Genomic DNA, 17,991 nt, shown 5'->3' with positions numbered 1-17,991 from the left:
TCTACAACAAACGGCCAACGCTCAAGATTTTGGGGTGTATTGCTCTGTAACACAACTGGTTTTTCTTTCCAGCAATATTTTGCTGAAAGTCTTGGAATATAGTTCTTAGGAGACTATTAAAGGAAAATTTAGCACCGTTCTTTCCAGACTAAACTTACTCGCCTCCATTTGGCAGCGCGGAAAGCTGTTTGAAACGCACAAACGGTCCAGTTAGCTCAATTTTGCCCGAGGGATCTCCTGCCACGGTACCCACTGAGCTCTGAAGGCTCTATTTTGATCCAGCATTTGCCCCTGCCTCCTTTTTTTCCTCTCAATTTTTAAGAAGCAGCTGGTATGCCAAGAAACAAAGTATCCTTCTCAGCAGATGCCTAAATTTCCAACTTGCTCTTAGGAGTCCATTGAGACCCATCATCAGCCTGGTGAAATAAATAATTGGAATGTGGGATCCCAGGTCCGGTTACAAGCAGCAAACTTAAAAGGGACCGCAGCGTATTTCGACATTCCCAAGCGTGCACCATTAAACGGCATCTAACCAGCCGCGTTTCCCAACTTTGCAGAAGACATTTCCGAGCTGTTTTTGTGAGCATAATGCATAACAGCTTTTATTTCAATCCCTTTTTTTTTTTTTTTTTTTTGCAATATGTAATCGCAGAATTTTTACCGGGGAGAATGGCAGGAGAATGGAGCACTCCAGCTGGCAGTTAGAGAGCAATCCGAGGAGGAGGAGGAAGGGCCTGCTGTGAAGTGTTAATACCACTTTATAATGCCTTAGTCAGGCCAGCCTTGGAATCCTGCATCCAGTTTTTGTCGCCACAGTGTAAAAAAGACGTTGAGACTCTAAAAAAAGTGTGGAGAAGAGCAACAAAGATGATTAGGGGACTGGAGGCTGAAACATACAAAAATGGTTGCAGGTAGTGGGTATGTCTAGTTTGTTGAAAAATAATAGATAACAGATAATCAGAGTTGGAAGGGACCTTGTAGGTCATCTAGCCCAACCCCCCGCCCAAGCGGGAGACCCTGCACCAATTCTGACAAATGGCAGTCCGGTCTCTTGAAAGTCTCAAGTGATGAAAGTCCCACAACTTCTGAAGGCAAATTCTGCTCCATCAGTTGATTGTTCTCCCTGTCAGAAAGTTTCTCCTTATTTCCAGGTTAAAGCTCTCCTTGTTCAGTTTCCATCCATTATTCCTTGTCTGGCCTACAGGCGCTTTGGAAAGTAGCTTGACCCCCCTCCTCCTCTCTGTGGCAGCCCTTCAAATATTGGAAGATGCTCTCCTGTCTCCCCTGGTCCTTCTCTTTAGAAGAAGGACTAGGGGAGACATGATAGCAGTCTTCCAATATCTCAGGGGCTGCCCCAAAGAAGAAAGGAGTCAAGCTATTCTCCAAAGCCCCTGAAAGCAGGACAATAAGCAATAGATGGAAACTAATCAGGGAGAGAAGCAACCTAGAACTAAGGAGAAATTTCCTGACAGTTAGACCAATTAATCAGTGGAACAACTTGCCTCCAGAAGTTGTAAACGCTCCAATGCTGGAAGTTTTTAAGAAGAGATTGAATAACCATTTGTCTGGAATGGTATAGGATCTCCTGCTTGAGCAGGGGTGGTTGGACTAGAAGACCTCCAAGGCCCCTTCCAACTTTGTTATTCTAATCTATTACATTCTTCCTGCTTAGTTCCAGACTCAAAAGTTGGAGGCCAGTAAATGGCACAGGGACTTTAGACTGCCATGGCATCTTCACAGTAAGGTGATAAATAATTTGAGTCCGGAAGGTGCTTTTTCAAGAGGCAACTGGACTTTCTGGTTTTTCTTTGAAGACATTTTGCATCTCATCCGAGAAGCTTCTTCAGCTCTGACTGGAATGTGTGTGTGTGGGGGGGGGTGGAAGTCTGCAAGGAGTATAAGTCCTTCCATTCCCTACCATCCAGTAAGAGCTGAAGAAGCTTCTTGGATGAGAAGCAAAACGACTTCAAAGAAGAACCAAAGAAAGTCCAGTTACCTCTTGAAAAAGCACCTTTGGGACAACCGTGACCTGGATGATGGAGAATCTCCGTAGACATTTAAAAATCCGGGTGTATTTACAACAGTTGCAGCATCCCAGGGGGTCACGTGATCACCATTTCCAACCTTCTCAGCGGGCTTCCAACAAGCAAACTCAACGGGAGAAGCCGGATTTGCTTAACAGCCACATGATTCACTTAACGACTGCAATGATTTACTTAACTGGCAAAAAAAGGTGGTAAAATTGGGTGCCACTCACTTAACATCCTCTGCTTAGCAACGTTAATTATGGTCCTGATTGTCATAAGACAAGGACTACCTGTATTCTGAGACATTCGATTTAAGGCTTATTTCATCCTTCATTAATCCATATCCGCTAATATTTGATTAGCTTTTATTTTTCCTCCAAAGAGCATGACAACAGCGTAATAATAAATGAGTAAAGGGAAGGGAAGAATTCACACTGTGATGAGGCTGAGAGAAAGCTATCTAATAAAACATTTAAGAGGAGAACATTATTACTGCTAAGCAGGTGATGTAAACCTCCAGGGAATAGCACACAGTGAGGAAAAAGATATCCCTGAATTTAGAAATGGAAACATTAGAGAACCATAGAATGAAACTCTTCACCAAACTACTAGGAATTACAGGTAAACTTACAGAATACAGAATAACAAGACCTGGAAGGTCTTCTAGTCCAATCTACTGTTTAGAGCAGGAAACCTTATATCATCCTGGTTTTCCAATCTGTCTTTGAAAATCTCCAGTGATGGATCACTAATGAAAGCAAGCCTTTCCACCAATTAATTGTTCTCACTGTCAGAAAATTCCTCCTTAATTCCAGGTTGCTTCTCTCCTTGATTAGTTTCCACACATTGTTTCTTGTCCTTCCTTCTGGTGCTTTGGAGAATAGCTTGACCCCTACTTCTTTGGGGCAGCCCCTCAGATATTGGAAGGCTGCTATCCTGTAATCCCCCTAGTCCTTCTTTTCATTAAAGTAGACAGACCCAATTCCTGCAACCATTCATCACGTATTTTAACTATCATGCTATTTCCAAAGTAATATCTTTATTTCATGTATTGTGTTAAATTTTTAAGACACCAACCTCCATGCCAAAATTGATTAAATAAATATCGTTTTCCCTTTTGTAGGGGACTCCTGTATGATCCGGTACTACCAAGTCTACTAACACTTCCAAGTGTAACTCCTTAGCTACAGTCCTTGACTTACGACCACTGTTGACCCCAAAATTTCTGTTGCTAAGCCAAACAGTTGTTAAGCGAGTTTTGCCCCATTTTTCGAACTTTCTCCCGCAGTTGTTAAGTGAATCACTTCAGTTATTAAGGATGTTGAGTAAATCTGACTTCCGCATTGAGTTTGCTTGTCACAAGATCACAAAACGTGAGCCCAGGGACACTGCCAAGGTCATAAATACATTCCATTGCCAAGTATCTGAATTTTGAACACGTGACCATGGGGATGTTGCAACAGGTGTGAAAAATGATCGTAAGTCACTTTTTTCAGTGCCTTTGTGACTTTGAATGGTCATTACCAAACGGTTGTTAAGTTGAGAACTGCCTGTATTTGAAGAAGTAGTGATACTCTGAATGTTTCACTACCTAGCTAAGTAGTATCATCAGTGCTAGAAGTGAATGGAGTTTGTGTAGTGAAGGTAGAGAAGGACTGTAAACTCCTTAAATGGTTTCTAAGCTTGGTTGATTTTTTGCAGACATTTCACGACCCAGCTAGGTAACCACATCAGTGCTTGAACAAAATGGGGTTTTCAGAGTGGGAGAGGAGGAGAATTGTGAGGTCCTTGGTGCTCTTTGGCAGGGGTCCCCAACCACCAGGCCGCAGACCGGTACCGGTCCATGGAACATTTCCTACTGGGCCGCCGGTTTGCTGGGTGCCGCCATCTTGTTTGATGAGAAAGTGCTTCCGGGTGAGCTTTTCCGGTTGGAAAGCAGCGTTTGGGTCCTGAAGGAATCCTTGCGCCTTAGTTTCATCGAAGTGGGGAGGGCTTCGAATGAAACTAAGGCGCGAGGATTCTTTCAGCACGCATGGCAAGGCGAGCCGAGCGACCGTCCCGAAGCCGTCCCGAAGAGAAGCCCATCGACAAAGGTACAAAGGAGGAGTTGAAGGTGGCGGGGAGAAGTGGGGGAGGCTGGCTGGCCGGTCGCTCGGCTCGCCTTGCCTTGTCATGCGTGCTGATGCTGGTACCGGTCCGCGGATCATTTTGTGATGCCGGTACCGGGCTGTGGCACAAAAAAGGTTGGGGGCCACTGCTCTTTGGGACACGTTTCCTGGAATATCATGGTTTCTTTTATTATAAAATTCCTTTCAACAGGATTTTCCATTCTCACTCGTGTACTCAAACCCAATATTTTACGAAAATGTACTGAATTTTGTCTGTCTGTCTCTGTCTACATACTTCTGTGATCTGTCTCTATTATCTATATGTCTGTCTCTACCAGTGGTGGGATTCAAAAAATTTTACTACTGGTTCTGTGGTCATGGCTTGGTGGGTGTGGAGTGGCTTGGTGGGCATGGCTTGGGAGTGTCGGCGGAAGGATACTGCAAAATCTCCATTCTTTCTGCTACCGGTTCTCCAGAACTGGTCAGAATCTGCTGAATACCACTTCTATGTAGATGGATAGATAGAAGGAGAGAGAGAGAGAGAATTTATCTATCTATGTATGTATCCATCCATCCATCTTTCTCGCTATTAAATTTATATGCTGCTTATCACACAGTTTGATTTTTCTCTGGGCAGCTTACAATATAATAAAAAAATGGAGATATAAAAACAATTATAACATAAAATGATTACAATTACAAAAGACTAATACAGACTGGATAGTGTATGTAAAGATAAATAGATATATAGATAGATGGATGGATGGATGGATAGATAGATATGGATGATAGATAGATAGATAGATAGATAGATAGATAGATAGATAGATGACAGATAGGTAGGTAGGTAGGTAGGTAGGTAGGTAGGTAGGTAGATAGATAGGTGTGTGTATAATTTTTCTACCTATAAATCTCATACTCTGTGTATATATAATAAAATATATCAGGGTATTTAGGTTTCTTCGGGTATTTTCCCACGTATATCAATATATATGAATGTTGTAATATGTAAGCTTATTAAAATGTTTTTAGTTTTTTTCTATTTTAGTTTTTTAAAAAAACCATTTAATATTATTCATTTTTCATATTCCACCCTTACAACGGTCTATGATCCTAATAACGATTTGATTGATATTCCCAAGTACATTACTTGCTTGGCTCCTGCAGGGAAGCAGACAGGAGAAGTCAGAAGGTGCAGCTGCGTGAGATTCAAACCCAATTGCCAGCTGTCCTTCTAAGAGAATTCATTACTTGGCTGTTGTCTTCCATTAGACAACGTCAAGATAAAATGCCTTTGACCTTCTGCTCAACCCATCAACCCTTATGAAATCTCACTCCCAAATATTTCCCATCAACCCCACCGCTCACCCGATTTCCAATGAATAATAATAATAAAGCCTGAAGTCATTGTAATGAAAGCTTTGGACAAAGGAAGAAGGCAGAAATACCCTCAGAAACAGAAATACAGGTAGTCCCTGAATTACGACTGCAATTGAGTCCAAAAGTTCCCTTGCTAAGTGAGACATTTGCGAAGTGAGTTTCACCCCCTTTTTATGATTTTTCTTGCCACAATTTTAAGTGAAATCATTGCAGTTGTTAAGTGACGAACACGGTCATTAAGTGAAACTGGCTTCCCCATTGACTTGGCTTGCCAGAAGGTCACAAAAGGGGATGATGTGACTCCAGGACACTACAACTGTCGTAAGTACGAGTCAGTTGCCAAGTATGTGAATTTTGATCACATGACCATGGGGAATGCTGCAACGGTGAAAAATGATCATACGTCACTTTTTCCCATGCCATTGTAACTTGAAACCGTCACTAAATGAACTGTTGTAAGTTGAAGATTACCTGTACCTTTTAAAACATTGATCTCCAATAGTGCCTGTATTCACTCCAAAAATCACTTTGGATTGTTAATGTGACAGTGCAGGGGAAAATGTGAAATACATAGGGTAAATTATAATTAACTTTAAAATTAGATTTATTTGCGTAATACTAACTGCTTCTCTATTTATCTTTTTATCATCTTCAAGCCACTCAGAATCAACTTATAAAGAAGCATATATATTTAATTAATTAATAAATTTAATCTGATGGGACTATTTATCATGGAAAAGCAAATAAGATTTTAATAAATGAATGCTTCGAACGTAAATTTAGACAGTGAGAAGGGTGGCGTATAAATTTAATTGACAAAATAATACATCTTTAGATATAGAAATGGAATCAAATTCAGCTTTTGCATGAATCTGTGTTTGCCTCTCTCTCTCCTAGCATTCCCTTAATCCTTTGTCAAGAAAATTATTTAATTAAATGAATACTAAAACTATTAAATTCTTTATCAATTGTGGCCAATTAATACATTCAAAAATATCTCCTTTGCTAATGCTCTCAGATAAATTCATTTTCAATATCAGACGTGGATTGAAGTTCTGAAAATAATCTTGTCATACCCCCATCCCAGAAATAACAGAATAACAGAGTTGGAAGGGACCTTGGAGGTCTTCTAGTCCAACCCCTTGCTCAGTCAGGAAACCCTATAACATTTCAGACAAAAGGTTGTCTAATCTCTTCTGCCTATCCCAGATCCTTGAGAAGGACTCCATGAGCCGGCAAAAACGCCAGATCCATTCTAAGCACCTATGCAACCAATAATAATAATAACAATTTACTAAACCTATATGCTCCCCAACTCTCAACAACTCTGGGCAGCTCCCAATGAAACCCCCAAAACTGACAATAAAATGTTTTTTTTAAAAAAATAAGGAAAATAGATGGGAACCGCAATGAAGTGATTCCATTCACGAAGGGGAAAAAAACCATTATTATTATTTTTTTGCTAGTAGCCGTGGTGCTTTTAATCACAGACGTGCAGAAATGAAGTTTTTGCCACATACACACCTAGACACGAATTGATGCAAAACACTTTCCCCCTTGCTGGGCTGAAGACGGAAGTGAGAGCAGGGGTACCCATTTAAAGGTATAGCCGTAGGTGAGAAATTCAATCCAGTTGGAAATCCCTTTCAGGGAGCCGGCTTGACGGTCGGCGGTCTCTTTAAGACGGAGCCAAAGTACGCAGCTGCCTGGGCAAAGCCATCCTCCTCTTCCTCCTCCCCACCCTTCTGGGCCCCAGACAGCGAGAAGACCTCAGCTCAGCTGCCTCTCCTCAGAGCACCCCCCGTCCCCCCAAAAAAGCTCAGCACCATGGAAGGGGCCAGCAGAGGAGGTGAGGATGCCGTAATGTTGGTCCTTTGATTAAGGATGCTTTTTGGTGATGGGGAGGAAGAGGGGAGTGGAGGATGCACCTGAAGGGCTGGGGGGTGGGGGAAGAGCATCCTTCATCTCTCCACCAGCTGCATCCATGTGTGTGTGTGTGTGTGTGTGTTTGTCTCATCCCCGCCTTTTCTCTTGTCTTCCTCGGCTGTCGACAGGGCACTAACCGACTGGCAAGCAATCACCCGCCTCCTATGAGCACTGCAGTGGGGTTGCACGCTCCCCCCCCCACCTCTCTTCCTCTCTCTTCCTGTGTCTCCCAGGCTTTCGAAGAAGAGCTCCCCAAGATAAGGTCTGTTTCGGGGCATCCGTCCCTGCTATCTATTTCCCAGCTGGGCTCTCTCAGGTAAGTACCTCTGTTGTCGTCATCACCGCCACCGGTGCAGTGGTCCTGAGGGGAAGGGGTTAAAATGGCACGGGTGGAGAAGTCGGGACTTGTGCAAGTGTGCAAAAAGAGCCGGGTTCGGTTGATGTTGAGGGGTGGCGGGTGGGGGTGGGGACATTCGGTTGTCACAGATCAGAGCCTGGCGGGGCGTCAGCATGACTCACATTTTCCCGCCGGCCTTTTTTGCAAGGGAAAAACCGTAAAGGTGATCGATGAAAGGCAGATGGTTTGCTTGCAATTTTTTAAAAATAAAAATAAATGGATTTTTGCAAGCAGAAAAACTGACTCTGGGGGTTGGGGGGAGTTTGCAGGGTTGTGCACAGAAGATCTCTGGATCTGGGGGTGTGGGGGGGAGAATATATATGTATATTGTTAAATCTTTCCCTGGTTAGAAAGATGGGTGGATGGCTGAGGACTCTTCATCGTCCTTCCCTAGAACATCCAGAGGTATCTTGGTTTGGATTACATAGCCCGTAAATAAGCCACAATGCAGGGCCAAGCAGGGTTTGAAACAAGCCAGAGCTTCTCCTAAAATTTTGCTGAAAAATACATTTGGGGTTCATTGCTGCAGTCTCTTAAAATGAGGACAAACTACCGAAATTAAATTTGTCTTTCTGGCCTTATTCTCCCTTTCTCCATTCAAGGTCATTGGTAGGTGTCCTCCTACCTTTAGAATAACCTTGCTTAGTTCTGGTTTAAAGGGGCATGAAACGGATCGGTTAAAAAGCAATGACTTCATTGGGAATTGGCGTGGCATTTAAAAGAACATTTTGTTTCTCTGACCTTCCCCCTGTCTTGGACACCCCAAAATCTTTCAGTCTTAGCCCTGACTTTTGCATCAAGTTCTCTGCGGTTTCCCAGGCTCGTTCGGGCGTAGGATGGGAGGAATCGCCTTCTGTCCCTCGAGAACGGTGATTTATAATGGTGGATTTAGTTTCTTCCTTGGGAAACCTTTAATTTTGCTATTTGACACCCTCTTAAGCACTGTTCTCAGTCGAGCAAGCCCTCCTTGGATGCAAAGGTGGCATTTTGTCTGCTGTAAACAACCAAATTCTGCATCTCATGACTTCTGAGTCATCCGTAGGTCCTTAGCATCCCTGAAGAGGTTGGAATAGATTTTCAAATGTCATTAACGTCGCGGCCACCTTGTTATGTAGGAGATTTCCTTCCCACACCCTTGTCAAAGGATGCAGGCTTGGGGGTTTTCTGATGACAGTTGTACTTGCCATAAGTGATCACGTGAAAAGAATGCAATAACAGAGTTGGAAGGGAGGTTAGAGGTCTTCTAGTCCAACCCCCTGCTCAGGCAGGAGAGCCTTACAGAATTACAGAATAACGGAGCTGAAAGAGACTTTGGAGGTCTTCTAGTCCAACCCCTTGCTCAGGCAGGAGACTCTTACAGAATTACAGAGTTGGAAGGGACCTTGGAGGTCATCTAGTCCAACCCCCTGCTCAAGCAGGAGAGCCTTACAGAATTACAGAATAACAGGAGTTCGGAGGGAGGGAGGAAGGAAAAGAGGAAAGGAGGAATGAAGGAACAAAGAGAATAGAGGGGAGGGAGGGAGGGAGGGAGGGAGGAAGGAAGGAAGGAAGGGTGCTTCTAAACAACATTATTTGTGGGTCCTTAGTGCTCTCTGAGCGTGTTGTTTTCTTTCATACGTTTCATGACCCAACTGGGTAACATCATCAGTGCTAGAAGAAAGAGGAGGTTGACCTCTGTTTATATGCAAGGGGCTTGGCCTGGCAGTGTTGTTGGAAGCATGCTTTTTTTCTTTCCTAGTTCCTTCACTAGGATGTTTCCTCCTTGATTGTCTGGTATTAATCCATGGTTATCTGGTTTTCTCTTTCTGTGGAGTCCTTGGTACTTTCTGAGCTTGGCTGTTTTCTTGCACACTGTAGTCAATATGTTGATGAAGTTCACTAGTTGGGTCATGAAACGTCTGCAAGAAAAACCCCAGCTTAGAGACCCCCCCACAGTTCAATCCTGAGCTGCAAATATTCTCTCCTATCAGTACAGCGTTACTTGCGTTGTGAGTCACACAAGCACATTTTCCCTAGCAAGCCCCTTGTAGGGCTGAATTATTGTGACACCATGGGGCTCAGCAAAACTTGGGAGAAAGGCACCAATTCGCTCAAGATTTCATCAAATCATCCTGTTGGGCCTTGTGAAAATTGTCACAGATTATCCGGATAGTTCAAATATCAAAAGGCAATGTTGCACGTTCGTTTCCCAATAGAGAAGGTTGGAAATTGGGCTGAGGGGCACAATGACTTTGTCAGCCCCAGTCAAGAATTCAACCACCTGATTAAACTTTCTGCCTATAAAAGTTCTTCTTGACTGACTAAGCCAGCATGGTTTTAGTTCACCTTCGTTGTTTTGTTCTCTCCGTTTTTTTGACCTGGATGAGCCACAGACCTTTAACTGGTTCTCTCTTGAGCTGATTGTAAATGCTTCTGTGCTGGACTTGCCAACTCACCTGGAAAGCAAGTCTCTAGCTATGGACCTGTCTGTTTACTTTGTCCTCCAGGATCTTCTTAAATTTTGCATAATTGTGGCACGATAAGTTTCTCAATAATAAATAGATGGAACCCAAGCAAAGAATTTAACACAGTGGCTTGAGGATTTCTGCTTTTAAAAATAGAAACTGGACAAGACAAGGAAGGAAAGAAGGAAGGAGCAGGGAGGAAGCAAGGAAAGGAAGGAGAGAAGGAAGGAAGGGAAGAAGGAGGGAGGAAGGAAGGAAGGAAGAAGGAAGGAAGAGAGGAAGGAAGGAAGAAGGAAGGAAGGAAGGAAGGAAGGAAGGAAGGAAGGAAGGAAGGAAGGAAGGAAGGAGAACAAGGAAGGAAGAGAGGAAATGAAGGTACAAAGGAGGGAGAGAACAAGGAGGGAGGAAGGAAGGAAAGAACAAGGAAGGAATGGAGGAACGGAGAAAGGGAAGGAGGAGGGAGAAGGAAGGAAGGAAGGAGTAGCAAGGAAAAGGAAAGAAAGGAGAGAGGCAAGGAAGGAAGGGAAGAAGGGAAAGAAGGAGGGAGAAAGGGAGGAAGAAAGGAAGGGAGGGATGGAGGAAGGAAAGGAAGGAAGGAAGGAAGGAAGGAAGGAAGGAAGGAAGGAAGGAAGGGGGATCAAGGAAAAGGAAAGAAGAGAGGGAGGGGTAAGGGAAGGAAGGAGAGAAAGAAGGAAGGAAGAGAGGGAGGCAAGGAAGGATGGAAAGAAAGAAAGGAAGGCTATAGAAACTGATAGGGAGGAGCCCAGTAGGAGAACCCCACACTGCCGCTTGAGCTGGTCCAAATCATACAAACTAATTGTGACACACAACCAGTAGTAGCTGCATGAAGGTGGAGGACGGCACATCTATTCCTGCCCTTGAAAAATGCTTAGTAACCTAGGCGTGTGCTGAGTTAAGCTAATCCTGCAGACCAGTAGTGGGATTCCTTTTTTTTTTTTTACTCCAGGTTCTGTGGGCGTTACTTGGTGGGCATAGCAGAGAAAGGATACTCTAAAAATCTCCAGTCAGAGATGGTATTGGCCGGTTCTCCAAACTACTCACAATTTCCTCTGTCGCTTCTCCAGAACTGGTCAAAACCTGCTGAATACCACCTCTGCTGCAGACCAACAAACCAATGTTAGTTAGCGGAGGAAGCAGAAACATGGGAGTGAACCCAGGATGCGATGCCTAAGAGATAAGCAGGCCGACGACCAGGCCAACCAAGCGTGCCAGTTCTCCGGGCACCCCAGAGACAGCAAAGTGACAGCACCCCCTCAAGTTAACTCAAGGAACATGAATCGCTCAACGCTCAAGTTGGCTGGCGCCTTAGAAAAAACAGTCTTAAAATGACCGGTTGCTTTTTAAACCAGTTTTTGAAAATTTGGTACCGGTTGTTGCATTTGTTTTGCAGCTGCAAGAAGAGCGAAAAGCTAAACTGTGGGTCCTTGGTGCTCTTTGGCCGTGGTTCTTTTCTTGCAGGCCTTTCATGACCCAACTAGATCACATCATCAGTGCTAAAAGCAAGTGCGGTTTGCATGTATAGAAACAGAGAACAAATTCCCCCTCCTTTACAGCACTGATGATGTGGCCTAGTTGGGTAATAAGATGTCCGCAAGAAAAGCAACCAAGCTCAGAGAGCACCGAGGACCCCGCAGTTGTTGTCCTCCTTCTCTTCTCTGCAAATCCCCCTCCCTTCCAGCACTGATGAGGTTACCTAGTTTGGTAATGAAATGTCTGAAAGGAACCAACCAAGCTCAGAAAGCACCAAGGACCCCACAGTCCTCCTCCTCCTCCTCCCCCTCCCTTCCAGAACCAACAAAGCTCAGAGAGCACCAAGGACCCCACAGTCCTCCTCCTCCTCCTCCTTTCCAGCACTGATGATATTACCTAGTTTGATAATGAAACATCTGCAAGAGAACAATTAAGCTCAGAAAGCACAAGGACCCCACAGTCCTCCTCCTCCTCCTCCTTTCCAGCACTGAAGATATTACCTAGTTTGATAATGAAACATCTGCAAGAAAACAATTAAGCTTAGAGACCACCAAGGGCCCCTTAATTCAACCCTGAGCTACAAATATTCTCTTCTGTAACAATGGTAGCTAAATCTGACAAATAAATAAATACACAAACATGCAAACAAACTTAGGCTACTGTAGGATACTTTCTGCATGGGTTCCGAAGAACCTCGGTACAGGTAGTCCGCGACTTACGACCGCAACGGAGCCCAAAATGTATGTTGCCAAGTGAGGCCTTTGTTAAGTGAGTTTCGCCCCATTTTATGACTCTTCTTGCCGCTGTTGTTAAGTGAATTGTGGCACTTGTTAAGTTAGTGACACGGTTGTTAGCGAATCTGGCTTTCCCATTGACTTTGCTTATCAGAAGGGGGAATCACTTCACCTTGGGACGTTACGACCGTCATAAATACAAACCAGTTGCCAAGCATCTGAATTTTGATCACGTGACCCTGGGTGGCGGGGCTGCAACGGTCTTAAGTGTGGAAAAACCGTCTTAAAGTCATATTTTTCAGTGCTTCCCATTTCTGCTACCCTTACCTGAAAAATGTTATTGCAATGAAACTCAGGCTGGCTGACAGTTGCAAGGATCAAAATGCTCCTAAGAGACCGATATCTTGCTGTTTTCATTTCATTCCGCACGACGAGTAGAAGCTGCGGGCGTTTGGATGCTTCTCCATTATACCTCGCGCAGAATTCTTTTTTTTTTTTCTTCTTTTTTTTCAAACCAAAACTGTCCCGGTAGAGGGAATCCGTTGACAGGTAGCAAATAGAATATATAGTCAGAATTAAATACTGTCCTCCTTCCCTCTCCGACGGAAATAAAAACACGCTCAGATCTCCAAGGCAGCATTTTCCGTGCCTGAATACGAGCCGCGTGCAAATACAGGAGCAAAGGAAAGCTTGTATTTCCTTTGTCCTTCCTACAGTGTAAACTGGATTTCTGTGGAGATTCTCAGCCATCCAGAGTCGTGGTTCTCCCGGAGGTGCTTTTTCAAGAAGCAACCGGACTTTCTGGTTTTTCTTTGAAGACAGATCCGTACATTGGGGAAACAACCACTTGACAAACGCATGGCTCAACATAGGAGAACAAACCCATCGGGATGAGATTCAGCAGTCCATCTGCATTTAAAAGAGAAAGGCTAGACTTTTGAAGATAGCAAATCTCACATTTTGGATGGAGTGGGGTTGGAAAGAGGGGTCCAAAAGGCCATCTGTGCCAAAATTGGAACAGCCCTCCCTCAACAGACGGGGAGGGATAGGACATCATCTATCTCCAATCTACAACACAGTCCTTTCAGCAGTTCCAAGAAAGCTCCACACCCATTTGCACCACTCAGGTGACCCCGAAGACGCAGATAAACCTCCAAGTGGCCTCAATAACTCTCTAAAAGGATGCAAATCACCAGTGGTCTGTAAGGAATGTAAATCCTTCCCTTCCACCCCACATGCAGTCAGAAGAAGCTTCTTGGATGAGAAGCAAAATGTCTTCGAAGAAAAAAAACCAGAAAGTCCAGTTGCCTCTTGAAAAAGCACCGTTGTTAATTGGATTGGACAAAGAGCAACTTGGTTTAAGAAAAGGTGCGTCGCACTGAGTTTCCTCCTTCATATCCTTTTCCAGATTTTTAGTTTCAAAAAGGCCCTGCCATTCCATGTCAGCCTGACTTGCGACGCTCAGAGTCGTGTCATCTCTATTTTACGGACATTGATGCTTCTGGGAATTATCGCTGAGATTTCTCTAAGTTGTAGAAGTTGTTAGTACGTAGGTTGCAGGGCAAAGATAACCAAGTTGCTCTTGATCGTTGCTAAATCGTGGGTTGTTTTTCCAGCACGTCAGTGAAATGTTGGCTGAGCTCTTAAATCATTAAATCTGAGATTTGGGACCTTGGGCCTTCTGCCTGTCCTTCACAAAGTGCTTGAGATAAGATCCAGGGACATCAGGATCTACCATGTCAGAGTTGCCCATCAGTCTTTCTAGAACAAACAAATTCAAGATGATTATAAAATGTCCTGCCAAAAGGTCACTTCCAGCCCTTGGATTCTATTCTGTTCTAGTCTAGTCTAGTCTAGTCTGCATTCTGTTCTCTTTTCTATTCTGTTCTATTTTATTTTATTCTGCATTCTATTCTCTATTCTATTCTGGATTATATTCTAGTCTAGTCTATCTTGCATTCTATTCTATTCTATTCTGCATTCTATTCTAGTCTACATTCTATTCTCTATTCTATTCTGGATTATATTCTAGTCTAGTCTATCTTGCATTCTATTCTATTCTGCATTCTATTCTAGTCTACATTCTATTCTCTATTCTATGTACTCTATTCTCTATTCTATTCTGGATTATATTCAAGTATATTCTATTCTTGTTAAGTTTGAGAAATGGAAATAACGCCCACACAAGTGAGTGGACCTGAGTGAGAACTCCTTGAGTCCTCAGGACATAACAATTCTGCATTCTATTCTATTCTCTATTCTACTGTATTCTATTCTGCATTCTATTCTATTCTACATTCTATTCTCTATTCTACCATACTCCACTCTTTTCTATTTTGCATTCTATTCAATTTTGCATTCTGTTCAATTCTGCATTCTATTCAATTCTGCATTCTATTCTCTATTCTATTTTGGATTCTATTCTAGTCTATTCTGCATTCTATTCTCTATTCTGCATTCTATTCTCTATTCTCTACTCTATTTTATTCTGCATTTTATTCTAGTCTATTCTGCATTCTATTTTATTCTATTCTACATTCTATTCTCTATTCTATTCTGGATTGTATTCTAGTCTACTCTATTCCGCAGTCTATACTATTCTGCATTTATTCTCCATTCTACTTTATTCTATTCTGCATTCTACTCTCTATTCTACTCTATTCTATTCTGAATTCTAGTCTAGTCTACACTGTATTCTCTATCCTGTCCTATCTTATCCTATTCATCCCTGGACTTTGCAGAAAACTGCCCACTTCGGATGTGTTTCTATCCATGGGTAGGAAAGCTTGAAATGACCGGTTCTTGCTTCTTTCAGCACAGAGCGTGGAGTTGTTTGAGAGTTGACTTAGCTTCATATCTCAGAGACATCAAATACAAATATATCCTGTAAAATTTACAGTGCGCATGGGAAGCCTCAAATGTATGTGATCCTTCCTGGGGTTATGCAGACTAAGATTTACCTCTCTTGCTTTCAGATGTCCTGGTTTTGGTCTGGCCTAAATTATTAAAAAAAAAATCAGACTCCAGGCCGGAGACTTTGGGCCAATCGTTAAGAGATGTTGAATTCTAGTCCTGCCTGTGGCATGAAAACCAGCTGGGTACCTTTAGACTAATCACCAGGAGACGGTGAATTCTAGTCCTGCCTTAGGCATAAAAGCTGACTGGGTGACTTTGGACCAATTACTAGGAGACTGTGAGTTCTAGTCCAGCCTTAAGCACGAAAGCTGACTGGGCCAATCAGCAGGAGACGGTGACTTCTAGTCCAGTCTTCGACCTGAAAGCCAGCTGAGTAACTTTGAGCCAATCACCGGGAGATGGTGAGTTCTAGTCCCATGCTAGACACGAAAGGCAGCTAGATGACCTTGGGCCAGTCTCTCTCTCTCTCTCTCAGCCCAACCCACCTCACAAGGATATTGTTATGGAGAAAAATAGGAGGAGGAAGGAATAGTAGGCAAAACGTTCATTGCCTCAAATTGCTTTTAAAGCGATAAAGATGGGATTAAAATTAAATAATAAATGTGCAGAGTGTCAAGAATGGAGAATGGTGTCTGGTGTGACTTTGGATCAGAGCCCGGCTATGGTTTGTGTAAATTGTCTCCTGCTGCAGAGACACCTTCAGTAGATGACCTTTTGCCAAGGTTTCCTAATTGTTCCCTTTACATATTACATAAGGTCTTCTCTGCCACCCATAACAGTCATTTTCCTTTCCTCCCACACATGCAAATCCTTTCCTGAGGATTAAAGGCCTTGTGCTGAATTTCCTTTCGCTTGGATCAGCCTAGAGGCATAGATGCCTGCGTTATTCTGAATTGTATACGTGGATCTGGTTGCACCCTCAGCCCATTTTTCAGTAGCTTTATTTATTTGACTTTTATCCCACCTTGATTATTGTTTATAAATAACTCAAAGGAGTGAACATACCTTCCTCTTCCTGTTTTTCCCACAACAGCAACCCTGTGAGGTAGGCTGGGCTGATAGAGAGATAGGCCCAAAGTCACAGGCACTTTTCATGCTTAAGGCAGGACTAGAATTCACCGTCTCCTGGTTGATTGGCCCAAAGTCTCCCAGGTACCTTTCATGCATAAGGCAGGACTAGAACTCACCGTCTCCTGGTTGATTGGCCTAAAGTCACCCAGGTACCTTTCATGCCTAAGGCAGGACTAGAACTCACCATCCCCTACTTTCTAGCCTTGTGCCTTAACCGACAGATCAAATTGGCTTCATCCATCTTTGGTGTCATTCTTATTTTGATGTGTTACTTTGATTACCCTCTGGTTCATGTTCAGCTTGTTGTCGATGATCAGAACAAGCTGAAAGACATTCTTTCTCTGATGTAGCTCTTCCAAGTCACGGTTCCTTGTTCATCTTGTAAGTAAGTATGTCCTATTGACCTGACCCCCTTCCTAAGAGGCCTGTAGGGGCGTGCCATCAGTTGAGACTTTCAAGAAGAGATTGGACTGCCGTTTGTCAGAAATGGTGTAGGGCCTCCCGCTTGGGCAGGGGGTTAGACTGGATGACCTACAAGGTCCCTTCCAACTCTGATTATCTGTATATGTATCTGTAACTATGTGCATAAGTGCACCAACGTGCCTACCATCCCTGACCTATTGTTTCTTTCTTTTTTATTATTTATATTTGTTGTTACATCCTCTAACCCCCATTCCTTTACCCTTAAACTATCCACTATTGACCTCACCCTCTTCCTAAGAGGCCTGCAAGGGGCGTGCATAAGCGCACCAACGTGCCTACCGTCCCTGTCCTATTGTTATTTTTTCCTTATAAGTATCTATCTCATGTACTCAAAACTCTATTTATTCTTATAGCTGTATCTTGTAAGCGATTGACAAATCAAATAAATAAGAAAAAAATACTCAAGTGTTGGTATGAGTGTTTTATCCTTGGTGGTTCTTTGATTAGGCTGTGGTTTACTGTTTGAATATTTGTCTGACTTGTAGTTCCTTGATAAGGGTATTGTATTGGTATAATTCTCCTTCTTCCTCTTCCTCCTCCTTCCTCTTCCATCCTCCTCTTCACAAACTCCTCTCCCTTCTAGCAGTGATGAGCTCAACGAACACCAAAGACCCCTCATTCATTCATCCATCCATCCATCCATCCATTGACCCAACTTATTAAGCCATTCAGTTTATATGGCAGGCCGTCTCAAAAGCATAACCTCAGCCACTAACAAGGAAGGATTAAAACAAAGCATTATAAACAGATCATATTCAGCAGCCAAGAGAAAAAGAGACCGAGACCAACACAACATTTAACACAACCACAAAACAGGCTGAACCGCATACATCCAAACCCAGGGCTTCTATATCAATGTCCCAGGTCAGTTGAGTTGAATACAAAGAATAAGCTTGTTTTTTTTCTGTTGATATTTAACCATAATGGAAGCTAATGTCCCTTGGCGTTAATCTTCTATCCTGTTTCTCTATATACTCTGGTGAGTTTGTTTCCGTGCTGCAGCTAAAGACAGAG

The 17,991-nt window shown here is 43.1% G+C and overlaps 1 protein-coding gene across 4 annotated transcripts in view; it reads left to right on the top strand.

The window, feature by feature from the left end:
* Positions 1 to 7,261: 7,261 nt before the first annotated feature.
* The window catches only part of SNPH (syntaphilin), a 35,005-nt gene continuing 24,275 nt past the window's right edge, over positions 7,262 to 17,991 (top strand). For 3 of the 4 annotated variants that reach the window (XM_087928802.1, XM_087928801.1, XM_087928799.1), the window contains exons 1-2: positions 7,262 to 7,364; positions 7,570 to 7,757. The gene's annotated coding sequence lies outside the window, so the exon portion shown is untranslated. Of the gene's footprint in view, positions 7,365 to 7,569; positions 7,758 to 17,602; positions 17,842 to 17,991 lie in introns of those variants that run through there. The other variant, XM_026721280.2, reaches the window with a different exon arrangement.

The sequence above is a fragment of the Pseudonaja textilis genome, chromosome 3 (genome assembly GCF_049901715.1).
Source record: "Pseudonaja textilis isolate UNSWEBS1 chromosome 3, rPseTex1.2, whole genome shotgun sequence".
NCBI lineage: Eukaryota > Metazoa > Chordata > Lepidosauria > Squamata > Elapidae > Pseudonaja > Pseudonaja textilis.
This window is presented reverse-complemented; position numbering and strand designations above follow the sequence as displayed.